Source organism: Argentina silus (genome assembly GCF_951799395.1).
Source record: "Argentina silus genome assembly, chromosome: Y".
NCBI lineage: Eukaryota > Metazoa > Chordata > Actinopteri > Argentiniformes > Argentinidae > Argentina > Argentina silus.
In genome coordinates this window covers 19,670,125-19,691,994 of record NC_139654.1, presented here as the reverse complement: position 1 = coordinate 19,691,994, position 21,870 = coordinate 19,670,125, and the positions used below count along the sequence as shown (strand labels likewise).

At 46.1% G+C, this 21,870-nt stretch overlaps 1 pseudogene across 1 annotated transcript in view; it reads left to right on the top strand.

Moving 5' to 3' along the window:
- The first annotated feature begins 4,552 nt into the window (after window positions 1-4,552).
- LOC310824016 (NLR family CARD domain-containing protein 3-like) overlaps window positions 4,553-21,870 on the top strand; it is a 42,537-nt pseudogene continuing 25,219 nt past the window's right edge. Inside the window, exons 1-2 of the transcript in view lie at window positions 4,553-4,822; window positions 4,878-4,980. The product of the transcript in view is annotated as an NLR family CARD domain-containing protein 3-like (transcript). The remainder of the gene's footprint in view (window positions 4,823-4,877; window positions 4,981-21,870) is intronic.

Here is a 21,870-nt window from a genome sequence, read left to right as displayed (position 1 = left end):
TTCCAATGTAAAAAATGTGCCGTGGCTCAAAAAAGGTTGAAAAACACTGCCCTACTGGTCGAAATAAGGAAAAGCGTACGGCACCAGGTCCAGGCAAATGCTCCTCCAAGTCCCTATCCGATCCTCAACCGACCAATGGTAGAGCGCCGTTGAGTAAAGTTGATCGCAATGGTAGAGCGCCGTTGAGTAAAGATGATCGCTAACCCACCAATCATTAAGCGAGGAATTTCAAACGTCATCTAATTTATACGGCTCCGGCGGTCACTATCGGTGAATCTCATGTACGACGTCCCTGTTGCTCAGGTAAGTTTTATCCTCTTCATCCTTCGGTCTCATCAGCAACAACGATGAGTCGGCCTACAGGGAGGAGGTCCAGCACCTAACAGTGTGGTGCAACGACAATAACCTGGCTCTCAACACCAAGAAGACCAAAGAACTCATTGTGGACTTCAGGAAGTCTAAAGCTGGCGCACACACCCCCATCCTCATCAACGAGACTGAGGTGGAGCGAGTCACCAGCTTCAAGTTTCTGGGTGTCCACATCTCTGAGGACCTCTCCTGGACCCTCAACACCTCCACCCTGATAAAGAAGGCTCACCAGCGTCTCTTCTTCCTGAGGAGACTAAAGAAGGTCCATCTGTCTCCTCAGATCCTGGTGAATTTCTACCGCTGCACCATCGAGAGTATCCTTACCAACTGTGTCACAGTATGGTATGGCAACTGCTCGGCATCGGACCGGAAAGCACTGCAGAGGGTGGTGAAAACTGCCCAACGCATCACCGGTTCCTCACTCCCCTCCATCGAGGCTGTCCAGGGCAAACGATGCTTGCGTAAGGCACGCAGCATCGTCAAGGACATTTCTCACCCCAACCATAGACTTTTCACCCCACTCCCCTCCGGGAGGCGCTACAGGTCTCTCCGCACCCGAACCAGTAGGTTCAGAGGCAGCTTCTTCCCTGCGGCTGTCACCCTACTGAACTTGAACACTGCACCGACCTGACAACCTACCCCTGCAACCCCCACCCCCCCCCCCCCCCCGGACAATTGCACTATTGCACTATTACTCCACTCCCCTCCCCTGCTCTTACTCATACCACTGCTCTTCTGTACATACCTGTCCATACTGTTCATACTGCACATAATGCACATATCCTTATATTTTCTTTAATACTACTGCACATACTGTACATACCTGTTTATACTGTTTATACGGCATTCCATATTTATATTTATTCTGCTATCTACCTCATGCTACTGTTAATACATATATACTGCTAGACTGCATTACCCATACAGCTCATATGCTGCTACACTGTTCATACTGTAACTATTTATTTATTCTGCTATAATGCTACTGTTACTCATATACTGCTATACTGCACTGCTATATTATACTGCACTACTACTGATCATATATTGCACTACCTGTAAATACTGTTCATTGCACTTTCTGCTATTTTGCACTTCTGGTTAGACGCTAACTGCATTTCGTTGTCTCTGTACTTGTACTCTGCACAATGACAATAAAGTTGAATCTAATCCTTCGCTAGTTAGACATTTGTTAGGCATGTATAAAGCTGTGCCGATTTTGTCATAAGATAAAAGATTGTCTGGAAATCAGCAACTGACCATACCATCGTTGACATATGCGGGATTTGGCTTGTTAATGTGTAATGACAACGTATTGACAACCTGTCAGTAGGCTAGCTGGCTAGCGCTAGCAGCTAACGGGTCTGGTGACACGGAGTTGAGAACGAACAAACATCCCATAAAAAGTGTACCCACACACTTAGAACAACGCTTTCTTAAAGGAATAATCCATAATACGTTGCAATTATTTTGAGTTGGGGGCTATCAACAAAGTTTTCTGTCATGGTTCATCCGCCCCCCCAAGCCGTGTCATCCGCCCCCCTCCCCGCCACCAGTGTGCTGAACGAGTGGGGCCAGTTCTTGACGACAGTGGTGGTGGCAGCTGAGTCTGAGGGGTGCTACGCGCGCATGGCGAGAGGTCTCATTGCCCGGTTTCGACGTGCCAATGCTCCTGCGCCAAAAGTCTTATATGCAGACAACAACTGCTGTCGGTAAGTTTAATAACAATTCCATTGAAACCTATGATGAAATTGATAATCCAAGTGATATCAGTACATATCAGTTAACTTCATACATTTTTTTTGCAAGACACACATGGATAACACAGTTATAAAAACATGTAACACACGTACACAAAATGTTGATATAATTTCAGTGACAGCGGTTCATCCTTCCTGGAGAATCTGTTTGGTGACTGGGTGCAGAGGGGTACTGTGGTCAGACTGGACATCCGACACTGGCTGCACCGCTGGGATGCTGTTGTCATCAAACAGAGCCACGCCAAGTACGGGGTGTTCATGAGTGCCTTGGCAGGTGCGGTGCTCGCCTACAACAAGGCGGACATGATGCTCCTAGTCCAGGCGGTCAGGAGTGGCAACCAAGAGCTGTACGCCAGGTATTCGGACGAGGAGATGATGGCCTTCCTCAAGCCTCACCAGATCAGGTCGTCTGTCAGGCGCATTACCCGTGGGGTTGTGGTAAGTGTGATATTGATCCATGTATGAATTTCATGAATAAGAAGCAGACATACTTGCTTATTTGTCAATATGGATTCAACTGTACTGGACTAAGGTGTCACTCAGATCTAGTTTTGAAAATAAATGTAAGATCATTAGGAGTAACGACTGATTTAACACTGTGACGGCCTGCTGGCCTGTGCCTTTCCCTTCACCATATTTAACCCTCTGTTTGTTCTCGTTGTTTCTGTGAGTGTTCCAGGTGTGCAGACTCTACCTGTGTCATGCTGTTTCCTTTGTTTTGCCTTTGCTATCTTTTGTCTTTGTCATTTGGATTTGGTGCAGACGTTTTGCGCATTTGTTTGTTTGATAATTGCACCATATGGGAAAATAAAGCCAGTTTTGTTATTGGTAAAACCTACTCCGTCCATCAGTTGTGTTACACTCATTCTAGTTGTGACAACACTCAAAGCTGAGAATATATATGTTACAGGAGACCGCTTTGGTGATTGAGTCATTGCCGAGTTCAGGGGACCAGCAGGCCTTGACATTGACGGAATCCACCTGTTCAAGTCGACAGAGGCAGTTGATGCTCACTGGGCAACTGCAAGCAAGCATCTCAGTTGCATGCAGGTGGGTTAATGTCTTTGCAGTCATCGTGTGTCATTATAAAACCATTCAAACTTGTATGGCAAAATTTCAAAGGACACCAGAATAAATAAGGAACTTGCAATTCGTTGTGCTTTACAGGATCCCCCTGGCATACAGCTGTATGTTTCTGTGAAGGTGGTGGTGCTGAATGGCGTTCGGCTGAACAAGCACAGGTGCCGGCGAGGCAGTAACTCTTTGGAGGGGTTGCACGCACACCTGTACAATGCCATTCCTTCACAGAGATGTGGGATTATGCCATTCCAAGTGAGTAATTAAAAAAAAAAAACACTTCGATATAGCGTAGTTTCAATGATGCATTTTATTTCACAGCTTTAGTCATCACTTCTAAGCATATACAATAACAGTCAAAATGGTCATGTGTTTCAGGTATACCTGATGGCCTTTGCTGTGCAGTGGAACAACCGCATGGCATCACTCCGGGTTGCTGGTGGTCAGGGTCGGCAGACGTCGTGCATGGACGTGCGACAGATCCAGCACATCAATCAGCAGGCCGAGGTTCTCTTCGGCAAGGATCATGTCCTGGAGCCCAACTTTGCTGCTCCAATGCCCGTCCCTGATGCGTACGAGCACCCAGACGAGGAGGAGCTCCTTGGCGTGGAGTATGCCATGTGCCAGTCCACCAGCTTCACTGCTAGGGACTACTATGTCCAGAAAGGTACAGTACTTAATCACACACTTACGCAAGGTTATCCTTAGTTATCCATAGTTTTTCATGCATATTCTAGCAATGACGACGAACATGGTATAAAGTTAAGTTTTAAAAGCAAAGAAGCAAAGAAACCGTGCATATTATTGAATGAATCCACAAGTGGTTGTTGTAACTACGCAGACACATTTGTGATTAGTACAATTACATATTTGCAGTTGAGGAAGAGCAGTCTCGTGAGGAGTCAGAGTCGGAGTCGGTTGAACAGGAACAAGGTGAAGATGAGGAGATGGCAGACGAGGGTCTTGGCATGTCTGCAGAGTCAGAGGAGGATCCTATCGACAGCGTCTGTAGGAAGCATGCCATCCTAACCCAGGCAGAACAGGTGGAGGAGGGGGATAGTCCTGCTCTGCAAGATGTGCTCATGAGCCAGAGACATCTGCATCTGCCAGGAATAGAGGAGGCCTTGCTGCTTCTAGAACTGGCAGACAACAGCGACCTCCACCTAGTGCCAGCCGACCTCAGGCAGAAGATCGCCACCGCCGCCAGCTCTCTTCACGAGCACGACAAGACCGCCGCCCGATTCGTCAAACAGTACGAGTCCAGGTGGGGCTACACCTTGTTTGGTCGGTGCCTTGGGGCTGACTCACCCGAGACCAGAGCAGCCCAGAAGACCAAGTTTGGCTGGATGAGGTATCCTCAGGCGGCACAGGTGACGGAGGACAGTCGTCTGCTCTACCTCCTCATCAAAATGCTCAAAAACCGAGCGCCTGCCAATCAGCTGTCCTCCCCCAGCAAGGTCACGGCTTCTTTAAAGGGGCAGTATAAAAGGATTGCAGACCGACTCCGAGACGATCCCATCCTCGGCGGTCTCGCCATTCCTCTGCCCAATTTGAATGCCAAGTCCATCTCGATCTTTACTGCAAAGGAGGAGAAAAAGGCCAACTACAGGGCAACAGTAATGCCAAAAGTAACACCCCACCTGAAAGTGCTGTCGGAGACACCGTTTCCAGAAGCTCCTGCGCTGCCGACATCCCTACCACCACCAGATCGACCTCAAGTGCAGTACCAGCACCTTCATCACGAGGCTGGGAAAAGGCGTGGTGAGAAGCGGAGGTAAGTTGTAATAAGCACTTCATTTCACCTGTTGGAAAGACTACTTGTGTAAGCTGTGGAAAGCAAATAGCACACACGTCATATCAATACTCATCATCACGTGTGTTTTATATTTCCAGGTTATGTGTTGAAGAGCCAGAGCCAGAACCGACCCCTGTGAACCGGTCCATTCAGCCAAAGCCTGCCGCGTCCACCTACATACCACCCGCTGTGTCGGTAGCACCCTCCATCATATTTCGTGGGCCATCATGCAGTCAGAGCTTTGTACTTGTGGCACAGCCCCCTGCACCAACAACCAAGCCATACATGCCTAATAAGTCCTTGCGGCCATGTGGGGCTTGCCAAGTGCCTCAGTGTGGTGGGCAGCGTAAGAGGTACACACCCTACAAAGACAAAGCAGCTGGAAGCATCCAGAAAATCTTCTCCTATTGCCCGGCAACTAGGAAATCCACTACCTCTGGTTTTGAAGATGTTGTGTACGATAGTTTTGAACACTGCTGAGTTAGAAAAGAGGAAAAACTATTAAAAAATACCTGTGACTTACCTGTGTGATGCCACTTCTCCTGTGCCATCTTAAAGAGAAAAAAAGCTTGTTTTTGTTTGTTTGTTTGTTTGTTTGAGTCAAAGTGTTTCAAAGTGTTTTAGCAAGTAGAGCAATACAGTCAGCCTATTTAATTATATTGTAGTTAAAAATGCACTTTGTAGTTTAATTAAAGAATGTTCTTGTCTTTTTTTATTATTTATATTGTAGTTAAAAATGCACTTTGTAGTATCTTTTTTATACAAACATGTTCTGGTCTATGTCCAATATCCGGTCCAATCTAACCTCTGTTTCAATCTAACACAATTCATTTACATACCCTTTATTGTTAGTTTATGTTCAATTAATCTGTGTTTTTGTCATGCGTGTCCTCGTGCCGTTTTTTTGTGTGCATGTCCTTGTGATGTTTGTATGTCAGCTCCATGTTTAACTAAATGTTTGTCTCTCGTCATCTCACTCATGGCCTGTACCTTGACGTGGTGAGTGGGCTTTCAACTAAACAGGTCTGCCTACTTGTGTTTGTGTGTCATAAAAATAATATATCTGTGCCCCATACATGGAATCTGAGTGCATATGTAGTAAATGGAAAAATGTGCATGTTGAAACCTTTACATTGGGTTCTTTGTAAATTTTGAATGCATTTTCGTTTCACAAAATGCACTGTTCATGTCTTATTCAGTAACTGTTGGTGACCATCTGCGGCATTTTAGCAACCACACTCTCGCAGTTCGTTGGGACGAAACACATTCTAGTTAAAGAATAAAACTGTAATACTATTTGGTAATTTGTGAATAACATTTTTAAGTAATATAAATAAAAGTATTATAAAAGTATTTCAAGTATTTTGGAGTCGCTGTATGCTTGGGTATAAGCTCTAAGAAAATACTTTTACCAACACCCAGTTTATTAATTATGGGCTGCATGGTAAGTAGGATGGTGGGGCATATCTAATGTCACACATCATAACACAAGGTGCAAGCATTCATAAATGGTATGGTTTGTATGATCAGTTTCCCCTTATAAAGGGGAAATACACTATGGTATTTTTTGGTCAAAGCAATGCATCAATGGTGATCAAGTATTATAGACTACAATTTAATCTGACTCCAATAAGATTAGTAGGTTGACCTCGAATGTAGTTTATCAACTAATAACACATGAGTAAGGCTAAGAAGGGCTACGGAGGAAAGAGATATGAATGGTGGTTTATTTAACAGTTATCAATAACCTTAAATGTAACCAAGTAAACCAAATGAAAGAAATCAAGTTACATAGGTTAAAACCAGATAAAACAGAGAAGTTGTCTTTGTGTCTTCTCCCAGACTCAGAGGTGTCAATGTGCATTGCTAATTAGATTGTGCTGGCTGCACCCCCTGGGTGGTCATTACAATGAGTCGTGTGAATGGCTCAGATGTCTTCCAGACAAAGTGAGAGTGCATTAAATACATTCTTACACCCTTTATAGTTCAGGCCAAAAATGTAATAATTGTACACTTTTCCACCTAAATATATAAATCTCATCAATCTACATCAACTCAAACTATGCAAATAATGCAAACAACATTCAGCAGCCAAGTGGATTTCAATCAATTCTTATACATGACATTTCTGTAAATAAAACTTGAGGCCAGTGAACACCAGGGGGCGTCCTTCTTTCTGATCAATTTTCATCCGATCCCAGGTTGAGCAATAGGGACTTGGGGGGGGTCATGAGCCAGGTCCAGGCGGTCTCCCATCCAAGTACTAACCCTGCCCGACCCTGCTTAGCTTCCAAGATCGGACGAGATCAGGCGTGTTTTTTTTTCTCTTTTATTACCAAAAAAAACATCTTTACAATCAGACATAAAACATTCAGAATACACCACAAAACTTATTTACAAATCAAATCCCAATCAAAACCTTAAAACCCAAACCAACCAGAAAAACAAAACCACCATACCATCTCTTAAACAACACAAAGTCTTATCAAAAAACACAAAACCGGGTAGGCACTGCCCCCCCTTAAACCAAAAAAAACATCAAATGAAAAAGAAAAACACAGACATGAAACCTTCAAAAACCAAACTCCAACTCTCCATTCCTCCCCATTCTTATAAAACCACAATCCCTCTGGAACATCTTCTCAAAATCCGCCTGCCCTGTTCTAAACATCAATCCCACATTCCTCCTAATCAACCTCTCAAAAACCTTACATACTTTAACCCTCTTCCCCTCAAACCTCGCCATATTCCTCTTCATATAAATAGCATACCTTGCATTAGACAACACAAAATTCAAACACCCCACATTCACTCCCCTCTCCCTTCCCCATAAACCAAATAACAAAAACCTCCTCCACTCCTGCCTCCCCACCAACTCCACCCCCCAGTGTTCCTCCACCAATCCCCTCAACCTATCATGAAAACCCCTCACCTCAATACAATCAAATAACAAATGCATCAAATTCTCATCACTCATACCACACACATCACACACCCTTGACACTGACCTGTCCACCTGGTGCAACACTATCTTTGTAAACACCCTATTGTGCCTGAGCATGAAATCAAAATGTGAACACTCTATGTTATTACACTTAGCAAAACAAGGGTGGAGAAAACAAGCTCCATTAAATAAGGTACACACTTAACAAGTGGAATAATACGGAGAATGGGAATATCGCTGGGACTAACTAAACAGACGGGGAGAATCTCGGACAAAGACATGGGGAACACACAGGCTAGATATAACAGGGGACAGAACACACAGGTGTGACGACTCAGGGTAGATTGGGAGGCCACTGACCCGTATAGCCAGAGGGGGGCGCCAGAGTCACCAGACAGCAACCTCAGGCGTGACATCTCCCCAACCGTATCAATAATTGCCTGCTCTGGCAAAAAACCAGGCACCACCTCATATCTATAATCCTTTACTTTTATCAGCCCAGCCCTCCTGAAACTTCTCATATCCAACATCTTTCCTTCGCTTCTCAATAACGGGTTTAAAAAAACCCGGAATGTTTAACATTTCACTACTCCTCACACACTCATACCTCACCTTTGTCAAAAACTCCCCCCATGCCCAAAACACCTCCCTATAAAAATCTGGCACTCCCTCATACATACCTGCCTTCATACACATAAATAACCCAAAATCCCCACACTCCCCACACCTATTCACCCACTCCCTGAAATACTCTTTCCATCCATGCCCTTCCTCCCCAAATCTTTTAACTGTCCTTACCCTAAATGCCCTCATCTTCACCTCCAGATCTACCAACCTCAACCCTCCTCTCTCATAATCAGCTATCAATACATCATATGCAATTTTCACACCCTTCCCCCCACACAAAAATTCAGACACCAACCTCCTACATTCCTTTAACACCCAATCAGGCACAAACAAAACACTCAACACATACACAAACTTTGACATTAATAATGCATTCACAACCACCACTTTCCCCCTCAATTTCAAATCTCTTGTTTTCCAAAAGTTCAAAGTAGTTTTAACTTTATTTAACACCCCAGTCCATGTAACATCACCCGCCTCCCGCTCATCCTTCCCAAAATAAACCCCCAAAACCTTCAACCTATCCTTCACATTATTCTAAGCAAAATCACAATATTCAACATCCACCCGACCCATCACCAACATTTCAGATTTACTCACATTTACCCTGGCCCCTGAGGCCCTCCCAAATACATTCACACACTCCATTACTTTATTTACACTCCCCATTTCCCGTACAAGTGGTATCATCAGCAAATTGATTAATCACACTGACTCCTCCCCCTGGCAAATCAATTCCCCTGATGTCCTTCTGTACCTGTATATACACTGCCAAAGGTTCCACCGATATGCTATATAACAATGCTGACAAAGGACATCCCTGCCTTATAGATCTGCCAAGAGGGAAGGAGTCAGTCAGCACACCCTCACATTTCACCCTACTCTTAGCATTTCCATATAATAAGCTAATCCAATTCCTCATCCCTTCCCCAATCCCAAACCGCTCCATTGTGCTCAACAAAAAAGAATGTTCCACTCTATCAAAAGCCTTATTAAAATCTAAACATAATACCACTCCTCCCCCCTCACTCATATCCCTCAATGTACACAATGTGTCTGCCACATCTCTCCCCGGGACTCCATGGGCCTGGGTAGGTGCAATGACACTTGCCATTACCCTATTTAATCTGTTTGCCAATACTTTAGCCAAGATCTTGTAATCATTATTCATCATAGACAAAGCCCTGTAATTCTGCAATCTGTTCTTCTCTCCTTTCCCTTTATATAATAGTGTAAGCACCCCCAGGCCCATAGAGTCCGGCACCACCCTCCTGCTCTCCATACGCTGTGGGGGGACATGCAGCGTTCGGCCTGTAGAGGGAGCTACAGGACCGTGGCCGGGGTTGTGTCGGTGAGACTTTTGTTGCACACCTGCTGCGAATTAAGTCTCGCCGGCGAATGTTTAAGATGGGTGTGCTTCTGCCATTTCAGTAAGGGAGCTAAGCTGGAGAAGCAGGCGGCGAGAGCAGAGCAGAGCCGAGCCGAGCACCAAAAGAGAGACTTTGAACGAGGCTGGAAAGCCAAACCGTGCCAGCGGACCCCTTTGAGAATAAACGGGAGAAATTCCCTTATCATTATACTGCGTCTGCCTCTGTGTACCACCGGACATCGTTACATACGCACATAAACTTTACACAATATTGGCGCCAGGATGTCAACAAAAGACCTGTATAACTCATCAGCCCGTCCGAACCAGGACTCTTATTTATATTCAACCCCATTATGGCTGCCTTTACCTCCTCCACCCTCAGTTCTGAGTCCCACATTTCCACAACTTCTGCTGACACCCTGGCTTCCAACACACCCAACACCTGTTCCATACATTCCCCATCCACACCCTCTGATGCATACAAATCCTTATAAAATGATTCTACAATTTCCAATATCCCCACCAAATCAGTCACAGTTTCCCCTTCATCATTTATCAATTCCACAATTCTCCCCTTCTCCTGCCTTCTCTTTTCTAACCCCAGAAAATATGTTGTACTCCTTTCCCTCTCTATAACATACCGAGCTCTACTCCTCACTGCAGCCCCTTCACACTTTCTCTTGTCTAAATCCCTTAACTCCTCCCTTACCCTCAAATACTCTGTAATGTCATACCCTGGTATGTTATCCACTCTTTCCTGTTCCATCACTAATCTCCTCTTTAACTCCCTCTGCTCCCTCACCCTCTCTCTCCCTATCCGCTTTGCATATGATATGAAGCTGGCACACACACCCCCATCCTCATCAACGGGACTGAGGTGGAGCGAGTCACCAGCTTCAAGTTTCTGGGTGTCCACATCTCTGAGGATCTCTCCTGGACCCTCAACACCTCTACCCTGATTAAGAAGGCTCACCAGCGTCTCTTCTTTCTGAGGAGACTAAAGAAGGTCCATCTGTCTCCTCCGATCCTGGTGAACTTCTACCACTGCACCATCGAGAGCATCCTCACCAACTGTGTCGTATGGTATGGCAGTATGGTATGGCAACTGCTCTGCATCTGACCGGAAAGCACTGCAGAGGGTGGTGAAAACTGCCCAACGCATCACCGGTTCCTCACTCCCCTCCATTGAGGCTGTCCAGGGCAAACGATGCTTGCATAAGGCACACAGCATCGTCAAGGACACTTCTCACCCCAACCATAGACTGTTCACCCCACTCCCCTCCGGGAGGCGCTACAGGTCTCTCCGCACCCGAACCAGCAGATTCAGAGGAAGCTTCTTCCCTGCGGCTGTCACCCTACTGAACTCCAACTCTGCACCTAGGTGACAACCTACCAACCCCTGCACCCCCCCCCCCCCCCCCCAGGACGATTGCACTACTCTACCCTACAGTATTCCTATAACTGTACATACTGTATCCTCACTTGTACACACTGCTCTTACTACATACCACTGCTCTTCTGTACATATCTGTCAAAACTGTTCATAATCTGTCTATACTGTTCATAATGCACATATCCTTATATTTTCTTTTAATACTACTGTTAAAACACTGCACATATCTGTACATACTGTACATACCTGTTTATACTGTTCATACGGCATTTCATATTTATTCTGCTATTTACTCTAATGTTACTATTAATACATATATACTGCTTATACTGCATTGCCTATACAGCTCATATGCTGCTTACACTGTTCATAACGGACTACAAGCCCGCGCCACAGACCTGCGACAACAGCATCTCTCTGCTCAACAACCTCAACAGCTTCTTTGCACAGTTTGAAGCAACAAACACTACAAGCCCACAGAAAACTCCACCCCCCCCCACGATCAGGTCCTGTGCCTGTCTGCTGTGTGAAGAGGACACTCTCTACCATCAACCCCCGCAAAGCAACAGGCCCAGACAACATCCCAGGCCGTGTGCTGAGGGACTGCGCAGAGGAGCTTAAGGATGTCTTCACGGACATCTTTAACACTTCTTTGCGTCAAGCTGCTGTCCCATCACATTTCAAGACCTCCATCATCATACCTGTGCCAAAGAAATCCGTTCCATCCTGCTTCAATGACTATCGCCCTGTAGCACTGACCCCCATCATCATGAAGTGCTTTGAACGGCTAGTCATGTCTCACATTAAGTCCATCCTCCCCCCCACCCTGGACCCCTTTCAGTTTGCATACCGAGCAAAACGTTCCACAGAGGACGCAATCTGCTCTGCTCTCCACCCAGCCCTCACCCACCTGGAAAAAGCAGACTCATATGTGAGAATGCTTTTCATAGACTTTAGCTCAGCATTTAACACCATAATCCCGCAACAACTGATCTGTAAACTGGACCAGCTGGGGCTCAACACCTCCCTCTGCAACTGGCTGCTGGACTTCCTCAGTGAGAGACCACAAGCAGTACGAGTCGGCAACAACACCTCGAGCAGCATCACACTCAGCACAGGGGCCCCCCAAGGCTGTGTGCTCAGTCCCCTGCTCTTCACCCTGCTGACTCACGACTGCACACCAACCTACAGCACCAATCACATGGTGAAGTTTGCGGACGACACAACTCTGGTGGGTCTCATCTCCAAGAACGACGAGACCCACTACAGGAAGGAGGTCAACCTTCTGACCACGTGGTGCAGAGACAACAACCTCCTGCTGAATGTCAGCAAAACAAAGGAGATTGTGGTCGACTTCCGGAGAGGGCACACCGAACACCCACCACTGACCATCGATGGTGCTGCTGTGGAGAGAGTGAGCAGCACCAAATTCCTGGGGGTGCACATCAGTGAGGACCTCTCCTGGACCACCAACACTGCATCACTGGCGAAGACAGCCCAGCGGCGCCTCTACTTCCTCCGCAAGCTGAAGCGAGCGAAAGCTCCCACACCTATCCTGACAACATTCTACCGAGGCACCATTGAAAGCATCCTGTCCAGCTGCATCACTGTGTGGGGCGGTAGCTGCACCGAACACAGCAGGAAAGCACTGCAACGCATTGTGAACACAGCTGCTAAGATCATTGGTGCCCCACTCCCTTCCCTGCAAGAGACTTACTCCACCCGCCTCACCCGCAAAGCTACCTCGATTGTGAGCGACGCAAGCCACCCCGCACACAGTCTGTTCAGCCTCCTGCCTTCTGGAAGAAGGTATAGGAGCCTCCGTGCCCACACCACCAGACTCACGAAAAGCTTCATACCCCAAGCTGTCAGGAAGCTAAATTATCTCCCCTCACTTCCCCCAGCCACATCCTCCAAGCTGTCAGGAAGCTGAAACCACCCCCCCCCTCCCAACCCTGGACTCTGGACAATCCACTATTCTATTGCTACAATCTACTATTGCACTATTATTTGTACACAGAATACACAGTATTTGGCTGCTATTTACTGTCTTTACTGACTGCTCTTTTTGCACTGTTTAAATTATTTTTATTGAATGTTTTACTTTTAGTATGTGTTATCTGTTGTGCCTGGGCACTTTATCTGTCTCACCGTGGGAGAGTGAGAAACGTCCTCTCGATTCCTTTGTATGTCTTGACATGTGAAGAATTGACAATAAAGCCACTTTGACTTTGACTTTGATACTGCATTCTATTTATTCTGCTTATAATGCTACTGCTAATTCATATACTGCTTACACTGCACTACTTATACTATCCTGCACTACTATACTGCGCATATACTGCACTACCTGTATATACTGTTCACACTGCACTTTTCTGCTTTTTTGCACTTCTGGTCAGACGCTAACTGCATTTCGTTGTCTCTGTACTTGTACTCTGCACAATGACAATAAAGTTGAATCTCATCTAATCTAATCTAATAACCGATTTCAATTTAGATTTTAAACCCTCCCACCACACACAGACATCCCTCTCATACAACTGATCCAACATAGCCATCCTCACACACTCTCTCACCACCTCCCCAAACCCTTCCTCCTTCAGTAGACTTGCATTGAAGCACCATAACCCTCCTCTTCCCCCTACCTGTTCTGCACCCAGCCGGAAGGACTGAGCATCATGATCACTGAAGACCACCAACCGATACTCAGCCCCTCTAACTAGGTGCATCACCTCCCTTTTCACCAAACATAAATCAATCCTAGATTGTTTCAACACCCCCATCACCATCTGCCTTCTTGAAAACACTTGAGCATTAGGATTCTCTTCCCTCCACACATCCACCATTCCTTCAGTTCTCATCAATTCCAACAATGCATTCCTCGATGTATCTGATCTAAAATTCCCACTCCTTGACACATCCATCCTGTCCATCTTCACATTATAATCCCCCACCATTATACAATTCCCAACACAATTTTGACTCAATAATTAAAAAGAACCCTTCCTGCCCCCCTCCACATTTGGTGCATATATAGAATAAAGTGCATAATCAATACCCTGATGCTCAAAACCCACTCCCCCCACCCTACCTTGAAAATCAGTCATCAATAGTCTTACATTTTCCACCACCCCATCCCTTACCAAAATAGCCACCCCACATTCCCGCACAGTTCCATTGCTCACAAAAACATTACCCCTCCCTTCACCAAAACTTCCTCAGTCCAATGAGTCTCTTGTAGACAGACAATGTCCTCTGTGCATGCTGTCAGCACCAGGTCTAATTTACCACTACTCCTTAGACCATTTGCATTTACAGCCACAAGTGAAATCATTGTCAATAGAAGAAGATACAAATTTAAACAAAACACTTCAAATGTCATTTTTTCTTCTTCCTCCTTCCTTGCCCTACCATATTCCTCCGGCTCAATACACAAAAAACGAAACTCACTAACTTCCACTCCAACGAACAAACACATAACACGCAAAAACAAAAAACAAAACAAACACTCTCCAAACAAAATCCAAAACTTCTGCTCGCTTCAGGCTTCCCTGACTCCTTAGCACTAAGGGCGTGTTCAGGGTGGTATGGCCATAAACGAAGGTCCCAGCCCTCCATACTGTATATAAAGTCAAGGAAAGGAGACGCCCGACACTTTACAACACAAACAATACTGTAGTTGTAGATGTACAAACGTGTATCAGACAGGCACCTAGAGAGAGAGAGAGAGAAAGAAAGAGAGAGAGACAGATAGAAAGATAGACAAAGAGACAGACAGAGAGAGAGAAAGAGAGACAGAGAGATATAGAAAGAGAGAGAGAGATAGAGAGAGGGAGAGAGAGAGATGGAGAGATAGAGAGAGACAGAGAGAGAGAGAGAGGGAGAGAAAGAGATGGAGAGATAGAGAGATCACACAATTTAATGACCCCCTGATCCAAATAGACAGCTTTTCAGGTGCTTCCTTTTTTCACATAACTGGTGTTCTGCAGAAACTAGACCCCCAGCTTAGAACCCAGAAAGTCATTCTATCCCTAGGCCTCAACAACTGCCTGAAAGAACAAAAGCCACAGACTTCAGTTAAACAACTACAGCAGTTGCTATGTGTGACTCGGGGAGTGTTCCCCAATGCAGAGATCCTTGTGCCTATCATCCACTTTTGTGATAGACTGCCAATTCATCAACAAAATCTCATTGAGAAGTTGAATGTTTTTATTGAGAAGAATTGTGATAGTTTGGCAGAGATCAATTCACTCCGATTTCATGCAGAGCCTAATGATCCTGTTCACTGGACAAAGCAGACTGCCTCAACCATCTTGGCGAACTGGTTGGATCAATTAAACTATTGAAGGGGGAAAAGTGTGAGGATGTAACTCCCCGGCTCTCTAATGTGACTAACCTGTCTATCTCCTTCCAGTTGAATGAAGCAGAGAAAGAGTTGTTGGAGAAAGGTCTTACATTCATTCCAACACCGACCAAGGTAAACCGCATGGAACTGAGACGTGATCTCCATATGTACCATAGGATATTGAAACTTATAGATCATTTTGGCTTTAGCACAGATACACCCGAAGCAACACCTTTTATAATGTCATCTCACTGGGAACCCACTCTACAGTCTGCTTCCCAGACGATAAAGAATCTAATATACTCAGATAATGCCTCATTTAATAACTTTAGACCTAGAAACACACATAAAGATAACCTGTCAGCTGAACAGCGTGAAGCTCTCGAGAAACTCAGTCGGAATACCAGTCTAGTTTTGAAACCAGCCGATAAGGGTTCACAGATAGTTATTATGGATAAGGCACAGTACTTATTTGAAGCTGATAGACAACTAACCAATTGTAGACATTATGTAGCTCTGCCTCACTCCATACAAATGGAAACTCAACGGATGATGCGCCAGATCATTGGAGATCTATACCGGGATGGGGGAATTAATGCAAAACAAATGATTTTCCTTTTGGGTCCAGATTCTTCAAGGCCTAGACAATTTTATCTGTTACCAAAGATACACAAGAAACCTGAGACTTGGACAGTTCCGTTTGAGATTCCATGTGGCAGACCTATAGTATCGGATTGTGGCTCTGAATCGTACCATATTGCGAGTTCATAGACTATTATATAAACCCCCTAGCTAAAAAGCACCCCAGTTTTGTCAAGGATTCGTATACATTTGTCTCCAAGTTAAAAACGTTCAATGTGCCGAAACATACAGTGATGTTCTCCATAGATATAGCCAGTCTGTATACAAACATCGACACAGATTTAGGCCTTAAGGCTGTCAGAGAGGTCTTCAAGAGATACCCTGACTCCAAGCGACCTGATGAGGCCTTACTGACTCTCCTAGAATTGAGTTTGAAGAGAAATGATTTTGAATTCAACTCAAACTATTATCTACAGATACATGGGACGGCTATGGGGAAGAAGTTTGCTCCTGCATACGCAGATATTTACATGAGCGTGTGGGAGGAAACAGCTTTTTCAAAATGCACCCATGACTGTATTTAAGATATTTAGATGATATATTTGGACTTTGGAGTCACTCTATGGAAGAACTGGCATCATTTTTGCAGATTTTGAATGGTCACCACCCCTCTATTACGATTACATACAATATTCAACCTGAGAGGGTGGAATTCTTGGACACTGAGGTGTTTTTCAAACCGGGGAAGGATGGCTGTAAGCAGTTGGCAACCAAAGTATACTTTAAACCAACGGACAGACATACACTTTTATATAAAAGTAGTTATCATCCACGCCACACATTTAGGGGCCTAGTTAAATCTCAACTGATTCGTTTTCATAGATTGTGCACGGAAGCCATCCATGTTGAAGAAGCAACGGGAATCCTATTTAAGGCTCTTAGGCCTAGAGGATACTCTAGAAGGTTCCTGAGAAAAATTAAAGCTGAAGTGACTCTGATGTTCGGCACAGGGTCTCTGCAGAGGGGACCACCTGATACAAGGGTCGTGATTCCTTTTGTTGCAATGTACTCAGGCATGTCTATGGAATTAAATTCGATTGTCAAAACAAACTTTTCAATGGCTCAGGAGAAGGAGGAAGGTCTAGGGTACTTCAGACCTATTGCAGCTTATAGGAGGAACAAAAATATTTAGGACCTTCTAGTTCATTCGAGCTTGTCCAAGGTCAAACGTACACAGAATATACATTTCATTCATAAAACTTTCTTGACGAATAGATATTCTGAGCAAGGGGTACCCATTTGGGACAGGATTCAATTGGAAACGGCTAATGTGGTTTATGCAGTTGAGTGCAACCTCTGCCATAAAATCTATATTGGTGAGACGGGGAATGCACTCGAGAGCAGATTAAAACAACATTTATACCATATTAGAAAAAGTAATAAAGCCACAGTATTTTACGATCATTTCAAAATACATGCTGTTGAGAATTTGAGGATTATGGGGTTAGAAAATAAGGGGGATTGGTCAAAACAACAGAGACAGAGAGCAGAGAGGAAATGGATTGGGGTTTTGGGGACGTTTGACCCCAGAGGCCTTAATGAAAAAAGTTGATGTGTGGGGGGGGGACAATTACCCCATCTGGTGGCTGCCTGATGGAAGTATAATAAACATCTTTGATTGGGGTCAGGGGGATTAAAACCCTTTAAAAGGTGTCTTCTCCTTTTTTTTAAAACAAATGTCTCTAAGCTAATATGTATAAAACATATGGAAAGGGTTTTTGTCCTTGTTGTCATGGTTTATATATTTATTAATATATATATGGACAAAAGAGTTCGAGGAACACGGAGCCAATTGGGTATAGTTGACTTTTGACCCCCTTTTTCCCTAGCAACCTGGCCCCTTATTGCTAATCCGGTTTATGGATGCGGCCTAAACCCCGGGCCTGGCCCTGACCCTGTTCCTAACCCTAACCTTGACCCCAATGACCCCTTGCCTGGCCCTGGCCCTGGCTCTGGTCCTGGCCCTGACCCTAACCCTAACCCCTAACCCTAACCCTAACGACCCCTGGCTTAACCCTAACCCTGATGCTGGCCCTGACCCTGGCCCCGGCCCTGGCCTGAGCCCTGGCCCTAGCCCCAACCCTGGCCTTAACCCCGACCCTAACCCCGGCCCTGGGCCTTGACCCTGACCCAAGCCCTGACCCTAACCCTAACTCTAGGGATGCTTTGCCTACATGGCCTGAACCCTGACCATTACCCTAACCTTAACCCCAAGGACCCCTGGCCTGACCATAACCCTAGGGACGCCTGGCCTACATAGCCTAACCCTGGTCTAGCCCAAAGGCACACACGTTAAAAGAACTAGCCAACGAGACTTCATTTGCAACAGGTGTGCAACGAAGCCTCGCCGACACAACCCTGGCCACGGTCCTGTAGCTCCCTCTACAGGCCGAACGCTGCATGTCCCCCCACATACCCCCACCGCCCGACACAGGCCGGGGACCCGACGGCCGACAACCTACTCCCCCCCCCCTGCACGGGAGAGGAAGTCTGCCACGACCATCTGCGCCCCCGGTCTGTGCACGACCGAAAAGTTGAAGGGCTGCAACGCGAGGTACCACCGGGTGATCCTCGCGTTCACATCCTTCATGCGGTGGAGCCACTGGAGGGGAGCATGGTCGGAGTAGAGGGTGAAAGCGCGACCCAGCAGGTAGTAGCTGAGGGCGCCGACCGCCCACTTGAAGGAGTGCCTGGCCATCTCCACCATGCTGTACCGGCCCTCCCTCTCCGAAAGCTTGCGGCTCAGGTACAGCACCGGCCGGTCAGCCCCCTCCACGCGCTGGGTCAGCACTGCTCCCAGCCCTCTATCCGACGCGTCCGTCTGTAGGGAGAAAGGGAGGTTAAAATCAGGCGCATACAGGACCGTTTCTCCACAAAGAGCTCCCTTAAGGGCCTCGAACGACCCCTGGCACTGGCCCGACCATTGGACCGGATCCGGGGCACCCTTCCGGGTGAGGTCCGTCAAGGGACTGGCCAGCTCTGAAAACCCCGGCACGAACTGCCGGTAATAGCCAGCCAGCCCCAGGAAGGCCCTCACGTCCTTCTTCGTCTTGGGCCGAGGAGAGGCGGCGATGGCCGCAGTCTTTTCAATCTGCGGCCGCACCTCCCCCCGACCCAAGTGGTACCCCAGATACCGGATCTCCCTCCGCCCGATCACTCACTTTTTCGGGTTGGCCGTCAGCCCCGCCTGCCTCAGGGACCGCAGAACAGCAGCCACACTCTGCACATGCTGCGCCCAGGTGTCACTGTGAATGACAATGTCATCTAGGTAGGCCGCAGCATAGGTAGAGTGCGGCCGCAGAATACGGTCCATGAGGCGCTGAAAAGTGGCTGGGGCTCCGAACAACCCGAAAGGGAGCACTGTGAACTGGAACAGCCCGAGCGGAGTGGAGAATGCCGTTTTCTCCCGGGACACCGGCGAGAGTGGAATCTGCCAGTATCCCTTCGTGCAATCCAATGTCGTGAAGTACTTGGCCGTACCAAGCCGGTCCAAGAGCTCGTCAACCCGGGGCATCGGATAAGCATCGAACTTGGAGACCGCATTAACCCGTCTATAATCCACACAGAACCGTATAGCCCCATCTGGCTTGTTGACAAGCACGATGGGGCTACACCAATCACTGCGGGACTCCTCGACCACACCCAGCTCCAGCATGGCTTCCAACTCCCTGCACACAATGTCTCGTTTGTGCACCGGCAACTATAGGGACGCGTGCGCACCGTTAAACCCGGCTGCGTTTCTATATGGTGGTCAATGAGCGTAGTCCGACCGGGCAGGGGAGAGAACACGTCGGCGAACTTAGCCTGCAAATCTGCAACGTCCGTGGCCTGGCTAGCAGAGAGATGGTTATCAATTGTTATGGAAAATACATTCATAGAACTATTTTCAGGTTATACACTTTCATATGACTGATACAACTTGTGTAACTACTGTGATGACATTTTCTCTTGCCACTCCTCTAAAGTTCTATAGCCATTGTTCTGAGAAGCACTGTATGATTTACCATATGAACAGCGGTGATCTCTGAGGGAGTGATAGGAGAGAGCAATAGTGGGGGGACAGGCGCATCCTGTCGATAGGTGTGAAATGTTGAACGGCGATTAATCAATAAGAAAGTCTCCCCATTGTTCATTCTCTCCCGCCCTTTCTCACGTAAGCACAGGCCCATCAGCCGATAGCCTTGGCGGCGCCTGTATTATGTTTAAACTGTATAAAAGACGAACCTGATCATTGTCTCTTTAGACTTGTGCTGAACGAATCCCGGTTCTACGCTCTTGTCTCTTGTTTGCAAGCAATAAATACCGGACTCAGATATTGTGGCTACTCAGGACTTGTTTCTTGATTCTTACCTCCGAAGAGCTAAAGTACAGAGTGGTAAATCCTAGACTTCCACCACAATTTGGGGGCTCGATCCGGGATCGCCTGCTCTGACTTCGTCGTCTCTCTGCCAAGAAGGTCAACTCGTATACGGTCAGGATATATTCCTGGAGCCGAAATCCTCCCTTTGAAAGTTCAGAACGCAAAGGTTGAGAGAAAAGGCGCCTGAAAGGAGAGAGGCGGCGTTTTCAGACACGGCGAGTCCAGAAAGACATTGAACTCGGAAGAGGTAAGACCACAATATTTGTAAAAAAAAAAAATCCTAGGTCTCGTGGCCTAGGTGCTAGCTATTGGGTTGAAGTCCCGCACGTTTAAAGTCCGTGTAAAGATTAGGTTGTAGTCCCACACGTTTAAAAGTCCGTGTAAAGATTAGTTTAAAAGTCCGTGTAAAGATTAGTTTAAAGTCCGTATAAATTCTATTTAGGTCCCATGTTTAAAGTCCGTATAATTTTATTTAGGTCCCACGTTTAAAGTCCGGGTGAATTCTATTTAGGTCTGCAGTTTGTTGTTTGTGTGTGTTTCTGTTTTTGTTTTTAATCTAGATAAACTTGTTGCTAAGAGCCGACGGGCTGATTCACACTTCGAGAAGTGGTGTCGAGGACACTCAACGTGTGGAAGGCACACACATATGAATATATACATATATTTTCTATTATAATTTTTTGGTATACCTAATAGTTAGAATTTGTATGAAACGCGTAAAGACCGGTGTGGAGACACGTGAATAAAAGGTAAGGAACTCACCTATTGTCGTTGACGACACTTAACCTTTTTAAATTACCTGAAAAAGTTGCTACACTAATTGATAATGGGGGAAGCAGCCAGTAAAGCAAACCCGCTGCCTTCGAGCACGGAGGGATGCGCTAAGATAATGATTGAAAAATATGGTCGATGGACATGCGAACAATTGCCTATGTGGGAGATTTTGGGTTTTCCATTGAACGGTAGCTTTAGCCAACAACAGATTAACATGCTAGAAGACAGGCTTGAAGTATTAAATTATTATGCTACAGATAAAATTAAGAAGTTACAACAAGGGTCACGCCGAGTAGATTGGAAGGCGTTTTGGGCTTGGAAAATGGAGGGGGCAGTTAGACAGTCACAACAAGAACAGGCTGAACAGTTTAAGAAGGTAAAACAAGTCGAATTAGAAAAGGTAAAGCCAGGA